The following is a 19,023-nucleotide window of genomic DNA, read 5'->3' as shown; positions in this document are numbered from 1 at the left end:
ATTCTTTTTGTCCAAGGAGCTCTGTGACCTAATTTTGCTCCTAGCCTAGTTTCAGATATCACAACCCATTTTTATGCATTTGGCTTCCCTAATGAAATCCACATGTCTTAAATCAATAAAACTATTGTTTAGCTTTCTCCCCATTTTCTGCAGTGCCTTTTGTTGGCATTGGTCTGTTTTGTTGGAGTCCTTGTTTGCAGGAAATATGGCTCTTTATCTAGAATCTTCTCCTGACTGCTCCCCATTCCCATCCCCCACTTTGGGATCTATTCCTAATCAGTTCTTTGATCAGTTCTTTGATGTGTAGCTACTAAGTGCTCTTTCAATGACATGTTGTTTATTCAGGTTCTCTTTCCTGTTAGTTGTTTGTTTTAGATAGGTCATGTAATTAATTAGCAGTAGAAAAGTCAATGTCTTTGTTTAATCTCCTCCGACGTATATGGGATCCAAAAACCCCCACAAAACTTTACAAACTCAGTTTTTATGGCCTGACCCCAGATTCCCCAGACTGTCCCTGTTCCCCCTTAAAAGCCCCCACTCAGTATTTCTGGGTGGGAGAACTAGGTGTATCTTGAGGTCTCAGATCATAGTAAGGCCCATTTTAGTGGCTTATGGCTCCTGATGAATTGAAAGATCTGATAGCTCTGCCTGCTGCATAGTCAAGGCTGCTTTGGCAGGGAAAAAAGTACTTGTCTCAAAATGCAGGCCTTTAACAGAGAAACCCACTCCCCTCCTCCTCTTTCCTTTCCCATTTATCATGGAGCAGAGTGTGGGCTGGACTAGCAAGGAGGTGTCTGAACACGGAGGATGGGAAGAGCACAGAGGATGTCAGCTGAATCGTTAGTGTCTGGTTTGCCCACGTGTGGCTTGGATTCAGTCTTGGAAATGGGAAACAGAAGAAGGAATCCATCAATGGCGGATCCCAATACTCCGACATTCTTGTTCTTGGTCCTACCCCCCCCCCCCTTTTCCTTTGCATCAACTCCCCTGGTCATTTTGTGGGCTCCGGCCCATGCTGCTTCTCTTCATTTTCGGTATCTTTCCAGAGTCCTAGCACTTGTCTTTTCCTCTAGTTTTATTTAGGTCATATCCTGTGGGTGGGGAAAATGGTGTCTCTTCTTTTCCTGAAAGTGCTACTGTTCCCACCTTGGTTTTCACACACTGAGGTATGCCCACAATGAAATTCCCCCTTGCAGCACGCATAGCTAGCTACTTGCAAACAACTGCTTCATAACCATCTTGCTTTGAGGAAAAAGAGTTGAAAGGCAAAGAACTGAACACAAATGCCCTGCATGGTTCAGCTGAGAAATGCCACCTGCTCCCAGGGTGCTTCTGTTCTCTCCAGGAAAGCAAAAGAGAATCCTGCCACATTTGGCATAATCGGGGGGTTTGCTGACATGTTCCCTGCCTGCTACATTGTCTCTCCCACGCCCAGCCACTGGCTCACAGCCTTCATTCGTCTGAAATATATTCTCTTCTAGGTTAAGCATTCCTTGTCTCTGATTTCGGCAAATTCAGACCATAAATCAGCATCAGCTCTATGTGATAGTTTCATGTTTCTGCAGGGTGGCTTGCCTGGGCCCTCTAATTCTTTTCTTTGAAGAACAGGCCTAACAGGAGGCAGGAAAGCCAAGCTTCATTTCTTTGTTCAGAAACTCCCATACACATGGAGCACAAGAAATTGAAAAGCCACAGGAGTCCTACGGATTTGCAGACATTCTGAGACATCCCACCTCCCTGGCTGCTGACAAGCCCCTCACTCAGGCTGGCTTGTGAGCTTCTGGGTAAGGCTGGGGTAGATGAATCAGGGACTGGGGAAGCTACTCCACCCCAGACCTCAGCCTTGAATCAAGATTACAGCCCACCACTAGCTTGAGGTGGCAGCTTCTTCATCGTCAATGCCAGCACTCTCTTCATGATCTCTGCTATGTACTGGCCCGGACAGCAAAGTGGCCTGCTCTGAGTGTCATCAGGAGATGCACTTAAGGACTGGAGGAAGGGATGGTTCAGCAGGTGCAGCAGTTCCTACTCACACTTTTCCCACCAACAGTTCCATAATGATGAGTGCTATGGTTGAGTTATAAATGCATCTCAGATATCATCAAAGCAAGTAAGTTGTGTGTAAGGACAGGAGTTGCAAGAAAATTTCCTTTTCTTGTACTGGTTACCTGCAGCATTGTGGCTTAGCAAGGATTTCCAGATACTGTTCTGGCTCAGCAAGGACAGGACGATGTATTGTGAGAGTGGCATTAAGAACTTGTCCTTGTGGGTCTCACTGTGCTTGCTGGGTGACTTTGGAGGATTGTTAAACCCTGGTATGACAGTCTCTCAGCTCTAGAAGGGGGTAATGAAGTGCAGGAAGATTAAAAAGAAAGAAAATGCAAAATACAAAAGGTAGGATGAAATTCCATCATTTGCAGCAATATAGTCCCAACTGGAAACCAGTTATGCTCAATTAATTAAGCCAGTGCCCAAAAGATAAATATCACATACTCTTTTTGATGAAAGACAACCTTTAAGCAAAGCACAAAATAAATAGATATAGGTGAGTGAGTATATCATATATTCTCATAGATGAACTGTATGTTAGAGACTAGCATACTAAGAAGTGAAGAGTCATTGAAGTATGCATCTCCTGAATAAAAGGGGGCTCCCAATAAAACTGTTAAATACACCTTGATAATAAGACACTAAATTTTCTACCATTGTCCACACCTACAAATCCATAATACACTTAAACAGTAGAATGTCAAACTTGAAACTGTTACTGAAAGACTATATCACTGTGATAATATGCGGCAAAACAGAGAGAGAGGAATCCCTATGCCTACAAAACTGTATCATCAACCAAAAAATCAATCAGTGAAGAAAACACAAGACTCACATCTTCATGTCAGCTGTTACTAGATAATAGAGAATCTATTTTCCCATGAAAAGCTCTCTTTTTTAGAGTGGCTCTGTATCCCTAAAGATTCCCTTGTGTCCTTACCCACATGAGAGCTCATTCTATTTGGGACTCTATAAATTTAAGGCCTAGAGAGAGTGGCCTTGGGGAAAACAAAGCATCACAGGATCAGGGTTGTGGCTTCAGAGGAATCCTGCAGACTTCCTATCCACATGGAAGGCATTCGCAGCAAGGAGCCAGAGAGGCCCAGGAGGGTCTCTGCACATTGCTTCCCAGCAGCTGGGTGATAGGAGCTCTGATAACTCCATGAAGAGGATGATGAGTGAGATGAGGTATCTTCCTGCCCCCTGGCTGGAACAAGGGCTACCCCAGTGGTGTCTTTCAAGCTGAGCTCACTAAACCTTCATGTTGGAGTTGGGGAAATTATCTGGTTCTGGTGAAGGAGATGACTACTTGGCAGTATTTACAGTTTTAGAGTATGGGAGGCTGTGTGGGGCATTCAATGTTATATTTGTGGGGGACAGAGGGAGAGCGGGGGTAGGGATAGAGAAAGAGAGAGAGAAAGTTGCTATCTGCTATTTCACTACCCAAAGGCAACAACGATGGGATGGATGGAGTGAAGATAGAAGCCAGGAGCTTGGTCCTGGTCTCCCACGGGAATGGCAGGAACTGAGCCATTTGGGCCGTCCCTGTGCCTCTCAGGAAGGAAGATTCAGTAAGCTGAAGTCAGGTAAGAAACCTAGGAACTTGGATACGGGATGGAAGTATCTGGGCTGTCAGGTCAGTGTCTGGCCCTCTGTACTATTTATTTAACATTTGTTTTTCTTTTTTTTTTTTTTTTTTTACCTTTGATATTATTACCATTTTATGATACATTTCCATAGGACCTGGGATTGTCCTTACTTCCTCCTCAAATTCCCTTCCTTCCACCCCCACTGATTTCCCCCATATTATTACTATAGTATGGTTTTTTATAAACAGTCATATGTTTATCACTGTGGGCATGGACAATGGCAGAGGGTCCAGCATCCCATTGTCAAGGTATAGTTAGCAGTTTCATCGGAAGTCTCTCTCTGATCTGGAAGTTGAGTTACATACTGTATTGTATCCTCACATCTGGATATGATAGTATCCATTACATAGCCACAAAACAAAATCAACAACAGGAAGAAAAAAGAGATTAACACCATGTTGTTAAATAATATCCTGCTATATGACTAATGTGTCGCTGAAGAAGTGAAAAAGAAAATCAAACTTCTTAAAGAAAATGATGCTGCTGTATGGTCTATGAGTCAGTGGAAATTTTAATGAGAAAGAAAGTATTTTGAAGAGATAAAACTTAAAAAAAAATCAAAATCCATGAGATACAGTTTCCACTAATCTTTATTAGTGAAATGTCTCCAGTAGGCAAAGATGTATGGATTTCATTTCTTAAATCCAGCCTACTTATCTATGACATTTGATCCATGAGTTTAAGCCATTTATACTCAGGGTTCATATGGTTGGGTGGTAATTTGGTCCTGTCATTTTAGCAATGGGTTAGTCCATTGATTTAGTCTTCTGTTGCCATTTTACTGGAATGTTCTTCACATTTACCTTTGGTTTTGGTGGTGCTATTTCTCTTTTCTGTCAAGAGATCATCTTGAAGTATCATTTGTAGGGCAGGTTTGGAAGAGGCAAATTCTTTTAGCTTTTCTCTACTCTGGAAGATCATTTTTGGTCAAAACTGTTGGGAGTTCTATGCCCCTCCTGGATGTTGTTTCCCAATTCCTTCCCTAGATTAGGGAAATTTCCCCTTATTATTTCATTGAATACATGTTTAAACCCAGCTTCTCTTTCTGCACCTTCTGGGACTCCCATGACTCTTATATTATGCCTTTTAATTGTGTCTTTTGACTCTTGAATACTTTTTTTTTTTAGCTTGACCCAGCTTTGCTTTCAGCTTTTTGTTTGTTTCCTTTTGGTGACAGGAAATATCTACCGATTCTGAAATTCTTTCTTCTGCTTCATTCATTCTATTTTGGAGACTCTCCACTGTACTTTTATTTTGCTCCACTGTATTCTTCATTTCTGATATATCAGCATTGATTTGGTTCATTTCCTGTGTGACACGTTTCTTAAATTTCTTGAACTCCTGCATTATGTGCTTCTTGTTGTTTATTTATAACAAGTGTTTTGAATTCTGTGTCCCCTATTTTCTTGATGTCTTCCTCACTGAACTCTGAGGTTGGCAAAGGCTTTTGCTGTTTTGCAGGGGAGTCTTCAGTAATATTCATCGTGCCTTTGTCTCTTCTTTTGCTCTTGGTCATTGTAGTTCTGGCAGGAAAGTCTTCTCCTTGGGGCAGGTTTTTAAGCTCTGTCACCCAGAGGTCTACAATTTGATTTTACTTATTGCAGTTGGCACATGGCTCTTTGCAGTCACTTGTACCACTCCCTCCAGTGAGTTCAGGTCTGGGTTCTTTTGTTAGACTTCCACCATGGTCTCCATAGCCCCAGCTCTGGCTCACCCGTCTTCACCTCTTGTGATATCATGTTGGGGCTGCACCCTTGTCTGTACAACCTGTCTCCCACTTCCAATTGGAGAGGGTCCCAGGATGAGGGAGACACAGGTGTCTTATATAGCTAGGTTGTTGTTGTTGCTGATCTTGCTAGAACCTTTTGGCTGTTAAGTCTGAGGGCCAATTGGACCTATTTTGACCTGTACAATGTCAAAGTTGGTATTATTTTCCTGTGGGACCAGTGCAATGCATTAAGCTCAGTGAGTTTGTTCCCAGCTCAGCACATATGCAGCTCACTGTTGTCCCTGCAGTCTTAGTCTTTCCACACTGTACAAAATGGTGCTTGATGTGCTATTACTAGAGTTCTTAATCTGCTAGCCATCAGGTTTAAGGGCTACCCAGACCTATGTTGGATGGAACCTGTTGGATGCCACACTGTTGCAGTTCACTGAGCCAGAAATGAGTTCATTCCCAGCCAGTGCATGAACAGTACTGTCCCATAGCCTTTGCCTCCCTATACAAAATGGTGCCCAATTCAGCTCATGGAGGACAGGCTGGGCTTGAAATCTACCCTGTTCTCATGCTGCCAGTCTGGGACCTGCCACTCTGTCTCTGTTCCTGGTCAAATCAAACAGACCAGCAGGACAGATAGTTCTTTGTCTGGGTTCACCTCCTGAGCTCCCAGTGACTGTCCCTTCCCACCTTGTTGCTGGTAGAGTTTTGACTGCTGGTGTAGTTCAGGTCGCTGCTCACTGAATGCTGCTGGGTATCAGTCACTGTAATACCACACTCTGGTGTGTCTGCTGGCTTCTTGTGTCTGCCAGTCTCCAGGTGCTCCTCTGCTATTTTTCTGTCTTCTATTTCCTGGAATATGCCCTCTCTGCTTCACACTTCACTCTGTTTCTCCATCTGTTTAAACGTGTCCTTACCCTTTTCTGCCATCTTGATTCCCCTCTGGTACATTTTTTTAAGCTTCTTTCTCCATCAATATTTTGGAAAATCTGAACTAAAACCTGCCTAAACTGTCTGGTGTATTCTGTTTCACCTGTATTGTCCTCAGTGGGAGTAGAGACCAGCTGGCAACTATTCCTTGCTGTGGTTTCCTGGGATACTTTATGGGAAAGTAACTCACTAGAGAAGCCATCCGCACCACCCTACCAGACCTACCAGGCCCCAAGTGAGGGCTGTGGCGTGTCCCTGCCCTTCTAACCAATTGCACCATCCTCTGCCAGTTTTATGTCACAGCCATGTGTGTGTTTAGCTTGGGTGAGCTTCAGAAGGCTCTCATTGCACCATATTCCAACTAAGAGCCTGCATACTAGGCCTGTGTTTGAATCCTGTGGTTGTGTGCCATGGCTTTCCGGATCAGCCAACAGGAACCAGTCAAGTCCTCGGGGAGGAGGGCATGGGGAATGTCACCATTGTTGAAACCTAATCTTTACTCACTTCTTACCATGATTGGTATGGAGTGGGTTACTCCACAAAGCTCCAGGGCTCAACTTGGTGTATTCTCCTATTCTGAGTATTTCATGAAATGTGAATCCTTGTCTAGCCTGGTGTAAACAGGGAGACAAGTGTACACCCTAAGCAAATTCTAGACTGTCACTAGTTTTCACAGATGAACTGTGTATTGGAGACTAACATGCTGGCCAGGTTGACATCGAAAACATTCTTGTCAATATGACAGAAGCATCGTTCTATCATTAAATCCATTATTCTGAAGTAGCAATTGCTTTTCAGAATGTTTCAACCGGGCTGGTTTGTAGCAGCCTTTGTGTTTGGGTGTGGAGTTCAAACAGGAATATAATATAATCAACCAGTCATGGATCATGTGTGCCAAGTGTTTGAGGCCTAGGAATGTGAGAGCTTCCTAACAACACTCTCAAATCAGCACTGCCATTATCCCCTCGATATAGATCAAGGCACTGAAGCACAGAAAGACTACAGCTTGCCCAAGATCATCCATCCACCTACCAGGGGGCCCAGGCACACCTTGAATCCTAAGGGTTCACTTGCACAGCACTGACTCAGAGCCACAGCCTGACATGATGTCTATGCCCAAGGCTGAGCTTTCTGAAAGGTCAAAAGGTTGCTTAACCATGATTGTCTCAATGCTTTTTTGTTTTGTCTTTTTGACAATGAGAAAACAAATATAGTGTGAAGTTTTATGCAAATATACAACCTCATAGAAATTTTTAGTACACAGTAGATTACTTCAGGCTGTACCACAGGGTCCCCTGGGGCCAGACTTCCTCTTCTTTGATATCTGGGATGAGCAGCCCTGGGTGAGTGTTCTAAGAGCTGCTGGGCTGTAGCTTCTGGGTTTCTCTTTTCACTTCCCCTTCCCTGGAGTCAGAGGTCAGCTAATTTGTGAGGTGCTAATTATGAGACAGCTCATCATTTATTTAGATCCCTTCCTCTAGCTGGTTCCTTTCCTCTGGTCATGGTCAAGGTTAAGGAGGACACACTATGGGTCATGCCATGATCCTTACCTACAGGGTGAGGAGGAAGCACTTTGTTCCATGGGTCTGTGCACCATCATTCATCAGGCTTCCCATGCCGGATGCTGCCCTGGGTGCTCATCCCCTTCTCCCTGAAGCTCTGGACAGCAAGAGAGGGTGCTACACTGCCCACGTAGTCACTAGCACCTCATCTGTCCATCAACAATCCTGTAAAACAGTGCTGACGTCCAGATGACCTCTGGTCATAATTTAATGAAGTTGAGATGCACCCACTATTTGAAGCATAAATGAAGTAGTACATGGATTGATCATTTGCTTCTAGAATAATTGTCTGGAAGCCACATGCATCAATAGTTTCCTCTTCCTCCTCCTGTTCTTCTTCTTGTGGCTGAGAACTATTCCTTGGTTTAAAAAAAAAAGTTTCAAATTTTAGCCTTTCACCCAGTGGCAGAATCTAGCTTGCCTGTTTGCAGTTTTTGGCTATAATGAATAAAGTCATTACAAAAGTTTGTGCTCAGGTTTTGGTGTGAGCATAAATTTTATTTCTCTGGGATAAATGCCTAGGAATGCAAATGCTGCAAAATATGGTAACTGCAAGTTTTTTGTTTTTGTTTTTTTTAAGAAATTGCCAAATTGTTTTCCAGAGTGGCTGCACCATATTATATGCCCACCAGCAATGTATGAATAATTCAATTTCTCTGCAGCTTGATGCAATATAATGATAGTGTGGTTCTAACTAGCATTGCCAAAGGTGTTGAGTGCCGAGTGGTGTGCTCAGTTTTCATCTGTGAATCTTCTGCTGTGAAATGTTTTGTGTATGTTTAACTCCTTTTCTAATTTTTTTTTTTTTACTGTTGAGTAGTTTTGTTGCTGTTTTTGTTTGTGTGTTTGTTTTTTACTGTTGAGTTTTGACAGTTCTTTCTGTATTCTAGATACTAGTCCTTCTTTGGGCATGTGCATATTGACAACTTGACCCCCAATGCAGCAGTGCAGAGAGACAGGGCATTTCAGAGATTTGGTCCTGACGCCTGTGATGGAGTGGATTAGTTATGGCAAGAGAGGTTACCTTAGGAAAGGGCGAGTTCAGGCCTCTTCGCTTCTTCCTGCCTCTCATACATGTGCATCTTCTTTCACTCTTTCCTTTTCTACTATCAGAAAACTCTGAAAACCCTCGCCGATACCAGTGCCGTTCCCTTGGGGTCCCTGGGCTGCGGAATACCTCCAAGTAAACCTTTGTTCTTTATAAATAACCCAGTCTTGGATCTTCTGTTACAGTAGCGCAAAACAGACTAAGGTAATGGTTTGCAACCTCTTTCTTTCAGTCTGTGATTGTCTTGTCATCCTCATATTAAAGTCTTCTAGAAAGTAAAGGGCCTTAATTTAGATAATGTAAAATCTATTAATTTTTCCTTTTATGAATTATGGTTGTCAAGCTTAAAGTTCTTTGTGTCACTTTAGGATCCTAAGATTTTTGTCATCTATTTTTCATAAAAGACTGAACTGTTTTATATTTATTTGTCTGTAGCCCCTTTCGGGTAGTTTTAATAGAAAATGTAAGATTGAGGCCTAGTGCATTGTTTAAGGTTGTCTGAATACTCCATGACCGTTTGCTTGAAATGACTACTTCATTGAGCTGAGTTTTCAGCATTGTCAAAAATTAGTTTGGACTTATTTGTGTGAGTTAAGCTCTGAGCTATCTAATGTGTTCTATGAATATTTGCAACAGGCTCCTGCTAATACCACATAGTCTTAATTACTTATTTTATAATATTACTTAGTTCCCGAGTAAAACTTAGCACTAATTTATTATATGATGAGTCTTAAAATTAGATTGATTGATTCCCCCACTTTGCTCTTCTTTTCCAATGTTGTAAACCATTCTCTTGTCTTTGCCTTTTTATACACTGTTTAATGCTTAAATACGTGTACCTTGCTGCAACCACTGCCCAGATCACAATTTAGCATGTCCAACATCCTGGAAATTTCCTTGTGCTATTTCTATTCACTCTTTGAATCATTCTCAGATATGTGAATCTTGCAGTAGAATTGCTGGATTATGTCAAATCTACTAGTGAAATTAAATTTGATAAACAGATATAAGCGGGTTCAGGTTGCTTTTTTCGTTCGATTATCCTTAGCATTGGTTCTATGGAATCTGTTCACAGACATTACACATGCTTATAATATCTGGTTACATCATAACTTGAAGGCATGATAAAGCGTGAAAAATGTCTTCTTTAATGTATATTGATTAATATTTCACATTAGATATGAGCTGTAACAAATGTGGGGGGTTTCGCAAAACAAAACAGATGTGTCTTGAGCTCTTTATGTGGATGGCATAAATTAAAACACAAACCTTTCTGCCAAAGACTTCATGGATGAAGGAGGTTAAGTACAAGCGCATGCTCAGTGATGATAAGAGTCAGACAGTCTCTGCTCCTTCAGGTGATTTCTCCCATGCACTGTTACCATTCTGACTGCACCACCAGGAGTCGGTGGGGTTGGGGGATTAGACCAAGATGAGGTTGGGGCTCAGAGAGGGAAGGTTTTAGGAAGCTGCTCAGGGCACCTGGAAGAGAAAAATACACACATTGGCCCTCATAGGATTGCACTCCGAATGACTTTTCCTCAGCCCTTTCTGTTGACTAGAGCACAGGTTCCCTGTGGTAAGTTCAGACTCTGGTCTCTGTTCCTCAAGTGACTTGGTAGGACTGAGGGTTCTAGAACACCAGGCCCGTTGCCTCAGGCTGCATGGCTGTCTTCTTTATCTTGAATGCCATGGTGTTCCTCAAATAAGATCACATTCACACGACAGGAAAAAGGATGGCAAACACTATTGTGGACCATCTTCCTTCTAGTGAAGCATCATAACCACTCCAGACTCTTCAGGGAGGCGTTTAGGTGCCAAGGGGTCCGCTTTACACTTACAGAGGCTTGATACACTGCCTCTTTCAGCTGTATGTCTGCTAAAATTCTCTACATGAGACCACTTTTGTAACGAGGCATGGTGGGAAGAAGCCATGTGCTTACTTCCCTCTCAGTCCAAGAAGTGTCAACAGACTACAAGACTTACAGTGGACACGACAGGATGGCTACTAGGAAGGAAGTGAAGGAACTGGGCATGCGGTAGCCACGGGAGTGAGCACTGGCAAAGGGGTTATGGATGTGACACTCTTCCTCTGTGGAACCAGGACATCTTCCCAAGTCATAAACAAAGGCTGCTGGCCAAAACTGGCCTGGTGATGAGGGGAGAGGGAAAGGGAGAGGATCCTAATTCTGGCTGGGAGTGGTTATGAGAAAAGAGGACCGACTGGTGAATCTCACAACTCCTTTTCTGGGGACAGAACACTGTGTGGGAGTCACTGGTTGGAGAGGACGTTTGGGGCACAGCCCTCCACAGTGTCACATGGGAACATGCTGCTGCATTTCCCTCTCTGCTGTAATTGCACGGTTCCATGCGCTTCTGGTGATTAAACTTAAGTCATTTGGAGAGGAAAAAAAGTGGGAAAGATGTAACTACCAATGGCAGTTTTTGATGAGCCAAGGATAACCATGGCAACCCCTTGGAGCTGATGTGACTCTTGCCATGAGCAAAGCAACTCAGCATTTTTTATCTTATCTGCCCAAGCTCAGTGCAGACACAGGGATGGCTTCTCCTGGCTCTTATCAGACATCCGCCCTAGCTAAGGAGTTCTCCATGATGGCCAGCATGGACAAATGCCCTCTGGGGAGGACTGTTAGCTGTTGTGTAGTCACCAGTGAGTCTAGTCTTGGTCACAAACAGGTTCCCAGAAAATTCCTTTCAGCAGTTATCCAGCTCCTGGTGTCTAGGTCTGATGCCAGGTGCACTAAGGTGGTAGTGTCTGTTCTGTCTTTTCCTCTCCACCCCGCCCCACCTATATCTAAGGAATGCAGGACAATTTGGGACTAGGAAGACCCTGAGGGTTTGGAAGGAGGCAAACCCTTCCTGGCCATATAGAGCCTTGTTGTTTGCTGTGTCTTCCTACACTCGCTGAATGCAACAACAGGTCCGTTTCCCATGTTCTTATGAGGCTTTGAAGAAAAAATGCATGTAAAGCACCAGGCTTTCAATAAAGTCCTATTTTTTAAGATTTATTTTATTTTATTTTTTATTGGGAAGCCAAATTTACAGAGAGAAGGAGAGACAGAGAAAACGATCTTCCATCTGCTGGTTCACTCCCCAAGTGGCCACAATGGCTGGAGCTAAGTCAATCCAAAGCCAGGAGCCAGGAACCTCCTTTGGTTCTCCAATGTGGATATAGGGTCCCAAGGCTGTGGGTCATTCTATACTGCTTTCCCAGGCCACAAGCAGGGAGCTGGAAGGGAAGTGGAACACCTAGGAAACAAACAGGCGTCAGTATGGGATCCCAGCACATGCAAGGTGAGGATATAGCCACTGAACCATCACACCAGGCCAAATAAAGTCTTGTTCTTATGTCTCAATTTCTCTGTGTTCTCGAAAGAACCTAAGACCAAGGGGGTGTTAATATGCCACTCAGGCCAGCTGAGAGCTAACCCTGGACCCACGTCCTGAACCGCTGCAATAGAGCAGCCTCCCAAGGAAGCTCGGGTTGGCCCATTAGTGGCCCTAATGTAGCGTGGTTAGAGTGAACCCAGACTAGCCAGAGGGAGCAAGGTAACTAGAAACAACTGTCTGCCTGGCGTGTAAACCAAGCCTCAGGACAGTAAATCATAATCCTAACCAATAATAAACGTCCTGTGGCCAAGGACTATATTGAATATCTTTTCAGCAAAGAAACCATTTATTTCTTGGTATAAACAACACTTTCACATTCAAGCCAAAGCTGGCAATTGCCTCTGGCAAAACGAAGCCTCCTGATTGGTTGAAGCCACTGTTTGGTCATTTTTTTTCTATCAGTTGCAGGTGAACATGAACTCATTATGGGCTTAGGATGAGATGGTGGGAAAGAAAGTCCCAGGGGGAAAAAAAAAGGAGAAACCCAATTCAAGAACCAGGTGGGAAGAGCTGGAGTAGAGGAGATGTTAACAGGTGGCAGTTTGCTTTTGGAGTATATGCTGGGGAGGCAACAGATCTTACTAAGAACACCCAGAACTCACTTGCCTAAGTTTCTGAGCTGAATAAATATCTCAAAGAAAGAGAAGGCACAAGCAGTCGGTTGAGCATTTCCCCTTCTCAAAAAACCAACATTTTGTATTTTGGGTTTATCTGGCCATTGCTAATGCATTTATTTTGCCTGAGTTAATTGAAGTTTGATCACACTCAGGGACACATAGTATTGCCAGCTTCCTTAATACATTCTAATTTTAAACATATGATTTATCACTCTGAATGTAACAACACACTCTTAGGTTTTCTTCCACAATATCCTGGATGAGTTCCCACATCAGCCACTTGGAACTGAGCCCCAGTAGGACAGTGGAGAAAACAAGCTTGGAGCCACACCCACTTGCTCACCCCAGCTCCACTGCTAAGCAGCTGAGGAATCTGGATAGAGCCATGGAAACACTCCAGGCTCTGGGTTTCTTGTCTGTCAAAAGACAAACATAACTGACTTCTCTGGATTGGCACAAGAGTGCTTGGTAACACACTTAGGACAGTGCTGGGCATAGCACAAGCAAACAGCCCACGTGCAGTATCCACTATCAGCTTTGCCAAGCATCCCATCTCTCCCCTTGCAGCTCCCACCGACAGGTTTTACCTGCTGTTTCAAATCTGACATGGAATAAAGAGTTGAAGTTCTTTCCCATGTAGTCTCTTGCCAAACCAGCAGCACCTGAGAGTGCTTTCTCAGGGGTACAGGGTTGGAGTGCGGGTCTCTTCCCTCAAGCTACTTCAGGTCACTGAGTTATTGCTGATCTAGCCTGCTGCTTGTGATTGCTATTGGTCAGCCTGCTCCCTAGTCTGAGAGATCCTTGGAATGGAAGCCTGGACTGGTCACAACCCCAAGAACAGTTTTTGGACTCTAATCCACGTTTGCCAGATTTGCGGAAGAAACAAGTGAGTGAATAGGCTCCCTGAGTATCGTGTTCATCTTTGTAGGACAGAAAGATCCTGCTAAAGCGCTTTGTGGTGAAAGCCTTTCAGCCCCCATCCCATGCCCCCAGCTTTGGGTGACTGGCTGCTTGCTTTTAATTGCCAACCTGCCCCTTTCTTCACTGTGTGGTAACCAGGGCTGCACAGAAGCCTGCCAGAGCTATGCAACTCGGTCGTACCTTGTAACAGTGCTTCTACTTTACAAGCCTTGCTTCTCCCTCTCACCCTACTGAAGCGAGGGAAACTAAGAACCTTGTCCAAATACCAGAGTTTATTTCTGCAAAAACCAATTATTTTTTTCTACCTGAAAAAAATTTTTCCCAGTGCATCCCACTGAACACGGCTAGGTACATTCTAGAAATTGCAATGGACGCTTGCCATCACACCTTGCAACAGTGACCAGATCATTGAAATGACAGGTGCTGCCAAGGTCCAGGCCCTGGTCCAGATATTGTGCCACTCAACAGTTTTCTGTAACCCACTGATGCAGGCAACACAGTCATTCCCGTTTTACAGATGAGGACACTGAGCCCTAAGGAGGAGAAGAAACGTGCCTCAGGTTCCTCGGAGCTGGTGAAACTGAGGTTTGACTCACAGTTTTCTGAGCCAGAACTGGAACTCCTAACCACAGAGCTGTACTTAAATTTACTATGATTATTTCAGTCCAAGAATTTGATGGTGTTGCTCTAATCCAAAGATCTCCCAGCTTTGCACTTATTAAATCTAACTCCTGGAAGTGCAATCTCATATCCTTGGCCCACTCCTTTTCCCATTTCCCTCAGCACCTTACCAACCCAGATGGATCATAAAGATAATATTAAAGCAAAGCTCTGTATCGGCTTGCCTGATCCTCTTCTGGCCTAGTCAGCGATTTTGCTCTTTCCTTTAAAGGCGTCTGCAATCTGGTTCCCAGCCTTCTTTCCTTGCCTAGTTCATAGCAGGCAGCTTGCTTGCAGAGAGCACAAACCACATGGTCTCTTGTTGCACCCATGGTGGTGTGAGCACAGTGCTGCAGTTGGACCGGGAATGAAAACAACTATGCCACAAGAACAATCCGTCATTCTGTCCATCCGCTACCCATGAGGGATCTGAAAATAGTTTCAATTCACCTTTAAAAATCCATGGCTCTTTGGAGGGCTTGTAACACTTGGCGGCCCAGGGAGTCTGCTTGAGACACAGCCCTGCTATTCGGACTACTGCTGTCCAGCTCTAAGTCTCTTTGGAGCAAAACAAACCGTCCATTCATGAGGGAGGTTGTGAAATTTTCCTCCTCCATCTGCCCTGCCAGCCAAGGGACAGGCTACCTGCACAAATGCCATTCTGGAGTTTGGGTCTCTCTCATGTGGGACTTGAGTCTTTATTATTATTATTACTATTATTATTATAATTATTATTAAATTGCCCACTCTTTCTCCCTTCTTCCCTCTCTCTCACCTCTGCTTAACCGTCTGATGTTCCAATTTCCCTATCATACAATTTTCTCTAGCTTTTAGCTTTTCATTCTTCAACCCTAAAACTGGGAGATTGGACCCGAGTCAAGGTTTGCTGTCTAGAATTTTGAAATCAGTTGGTGAGGTTAGCCATCTATATCTTTGAGCAAGAGCAGATTTTGAGGATAAGAAGTGGTTTTGGTAATTGGAGCAGGGGTAGAGAAGACCTTCCTCGGTGTTAGGTTTTACATTTCTGTTCCTTCACCCCAACTCAGGAGTTTGGTTCCCAGAGAGAGTTTGGTTTCCAGAGTCTTGAATTAATGGTACTAAGAGAGTACGAGTTAATCTAATCTCGATGTCTAAATGCAGAGCCTGCAGGAATTGATCACTCTGGGTTGAGTCACTGGGGTGGAGGCCCGGTGATTGAATTCTGGTGGCATCCTGGTTACAGACCACACAGGCAGAGATAGACATGCGTGTTCCCTATCTTTTGCTGCATGATGCTCTGCACCCCCTCAGGACTCTGCTGGCAAAAACACCATCCACCAAACTGAATGACCGACCCAATCCTGGGCTATGAACCTCCAGGAGCTAGGAGCCAAACCAAACCTTTGTTCTGCATAAAGTAACCTACCTCAGGTATTTTGTTATTGCAATGAAAAGCTGACGCATTATCCCAGGCAAGCCCAGCTAAATGGTCACCCAGAGTAGCCGTGGCTCCACTTGGCAGCACCTGCATGCATTGGAAGGCTCAGCTGGAGCCTCTGGAGGTAGCGGCATTACCTTATGCTGGCTATAGGTTCTCGTGACTCACAAGAACAGAGCTAGGTCAAGGGCAGTGAAACAGGACATAGGGTCTCTTTTTTGCTGAGGGCATCTTTAGTCTATAATGATTCCTTTTGTTTCATGATTACTATTATTGCTTTGTTTTTAAAGCTCCCATTCTCAATTCAAGTAGCATTGCTTATCACATCTCTAATTTAAATGAAAAATTATTATAAAATTTAAAGCTTGTGCAGATTCTTTCCCTTTTTTCATTTCTAGCTCTAGAATGCAAAACTTGATTCAAAACAAATGTGCAATGGCATACCTTGAGTATTCTTTGGGAAAGGTGCTCTCAGCTCAAGAACATGTTATTCGGACTGCATATATCCTTGCTCGGAGCTGGGAAGCAGAATCGAGTATTTTGGAACAGAGAATGTGTCACTTTGAGCAGGAATCATGTTAGGGAGACTAAAAACAAAAATGCATGCAGAGTCAATACTGTCAAAAGACCCTAACCTATTAATCTTTTCATACTTTTGCTTAAAGGATAAACATAGATATACATCATTCTGACATCTACCATGTGTTCTTTGCCTTTTTTTTTTTTTGTTCTGGATAATTGTACTACGGTACTTAGTGAGCATTAGCAAATAGTGACTGTTTATTTATTTAAACTGCTGGATTAACATGTGATACCTGTTTATTTTTATGGGTTACCAAGCAATATTTCAAAACATGCATATAACATAAACTGATCACATCAGGCAATTTCTTTTCCCATTTTTATCTTTATGCTTGAGTCTATCAGCTGCTTTCTTTTACAGTTCTTTATGCAGCATACAACTCAGTCACCGTAACCCGTAGTCATCCTACGGTGCTCCGAAGTATATTGTGCTTTACCAACGGAGGATCGTTCTTGCACAAGGGCCATGCTAATCTCTGTGTCATTCTAATTTTAGCATACGCGCTGCTCAAGTGCGCACTGTGGGAAGCAGTTTTGTTTGCAACTGATAGCTCTCTTCCCACCAGCACCTTGCCCACATCCTTGTCAGCCAAGCTCGCCTGTGTCTCACTAGAAAATGCCATCTTTCCCAACTTCCTTCGAGCCACTGGTATCTAATTAAATCTCAGTGAGCTAGATCAAAAGGAAACACTCCCTGGAACTTGTAGAAAAAGCCTTTTGGTGAAAAAAAGAGCAGTGTGAAGGACCGTGTTTGGGATACATGCGAGTGGCTACAATGCTCTTGTGAGGGATGGGATGAGCCTGCAGATAAAGGGTAACATGCAAGGAAACAGCAGCGCAAGGGAAACGTGCCCCGATGCTTGTCTTCCTTCTTAGGCCACAAAGCCAGCAGTGGAAATGCCTCCATTTGGGCTTTGGATTATATGGGGAAAAAAGGTAATTATTTTTTTAAAAAAACATGTTTAGCACTCTGTAACTTGTGGCTGGAAGCCTCTCTATATACATGGTGCTACCACATGGCATGGCAACAATAGAATACGGCTCCTATGCTAACAGATGGGTCCCCAAATTACAGGTCAATAAGGTGATAAGGCGGGGGCTTGATCCAATCACAATGTTCAGGAGGTGGGCCTCTTGGAAGTCCTGGGTTGTTGGGGTGTACCTCCGGAATGCAGTCCTTGTGAAGGGGTTGCTTAGGAGGGCCAAGTTGGGCCCCGATTCTCTGTGTGTCCTGGTTTGCCAAGTGCTCCTTCACTGCCATTGTATCCTCCGGCCTCCCCAGACAGGTGCTTAGCCCAGGGAAGGCTTACCCTGACTTGGACTGTGACTCTTCAAAATCTTGAGCCCAAGCAAACCTCCTTCACTGACAAGGAGCTTGCCTTAGGTATTTAGTAATGAAAAGCTGACTAATACACCATGGCACACTATTGGACTGAACCCTGCCCCTCCTCGCCTTTTTGGTCACATCTTGTAACTTTATTTTTCTCTCTCTCTGGATTAAATATCTAAATAATGAAACTGACTGGTAAGCTAAATTTTGGAAAGTCGACAGAGTGGCCTATCTTCGCATGTATTAGAAATGTCAAGAAATAATTGTAAAAAGGAAGTGCATTTAAATGTGCAGATGCTTGGGCAGAACCATGACAGAAGACGTGAAGTAGAGAGCTCGCGTGTGTGGAGTCACCAGCGCAGTGCAACTGTCACCGGCTTGCACAGGAGTGCTTTCTTGGCGACTCGAATCCCTCCAGAGGTGTAGATATTGCCATTGTAACTTTTTCAAAAGCCCAATGAATTCTGGCAAGGTTCAAACTAAGCAATATACACCTTCCCTGGACTCATTCGGTAGCTGCCTTTTCAAAACATTCAGTGTACATTAAAAACCATGCAAAGAAGAAAAGAAAAACACATACCTGGTGACTATTTATAAAACAGGCTTCAAGATCATGGAATTGAAAATATGTTTTCACCTAGTAATGTTTGGTGGTGAATGTGAAGGTCCTGTGAGACCTGGGACAAGTCTTTGCTCTGCAGAGTTAAGCTACATAAGCTGAATAAGCTATGATGGTTCAACCAGTATACCTAGTGACAACCAAAAACTCTATGGGTTTTTAAAATGTCCCTGCCAGAGAGGCTCGCAGCCTGTCCCCTCATCACGGAGGACACTGTTCTGAGACCGAACTTGGCTTGGACAGGTGTCTGCATTGCTTGAGTCTGGCTTTCAGGAACATGTCTAACCCCCCACTCTGCACATTGTAGTCAGGCTCCTGTTTCCTCGGGGCAAGGTAGACAGGTGGAAACGACAGAAGCTCGCCTGGGCTGCTTACCTTGGATGCTTCCTCTGAGTCTCAGGAGTCAAGGGCACACTGTTTTCGCACCTGGGATGCATTTTCTTATGGAGATCCCACTCCTTGTCAGGATCTGTGGCCACTCCTTGTAGACACCAAGTGGACTGAGGTTTCT

The 19,023-nt window shown here is 43.9% G+C and overlaps 1 pseudogene; it reads right to left on the bottom strand.

The window, feature by feature from the left end:
• Nucleotides 1-16,982: 16,982 nt before the first annotated feature.
• LOC121146327 lies at nucleotides 16,983-17,079 on the bottom strand (annotated as a pseudogene).
• Nucleotides 17,080-19,023: the final 1,944 nt, after the last annotated feature.

The sequence above is a fragment of the Ochotona curzoniae genome, unplaced genomic scaffold, assembly GCF_017591425.1.
Source record: "Ochotona curzoniae isolate NIBS_2020 unplaced genomic scaffold, NIBS_Ocur_1.0 scaffold_3890, whole genome shotgun sequence".
NCBI lineage: Eukaryota > Metazoa > Chordata > Mammalia > Lagomorpha > Ochotonidae > Ochotona > Ochotona curzoniae.
Note: the sequence above shows the minus strand (reverse complement) of the source record. Positions and strands in the feature narration are given on the sequence as shown.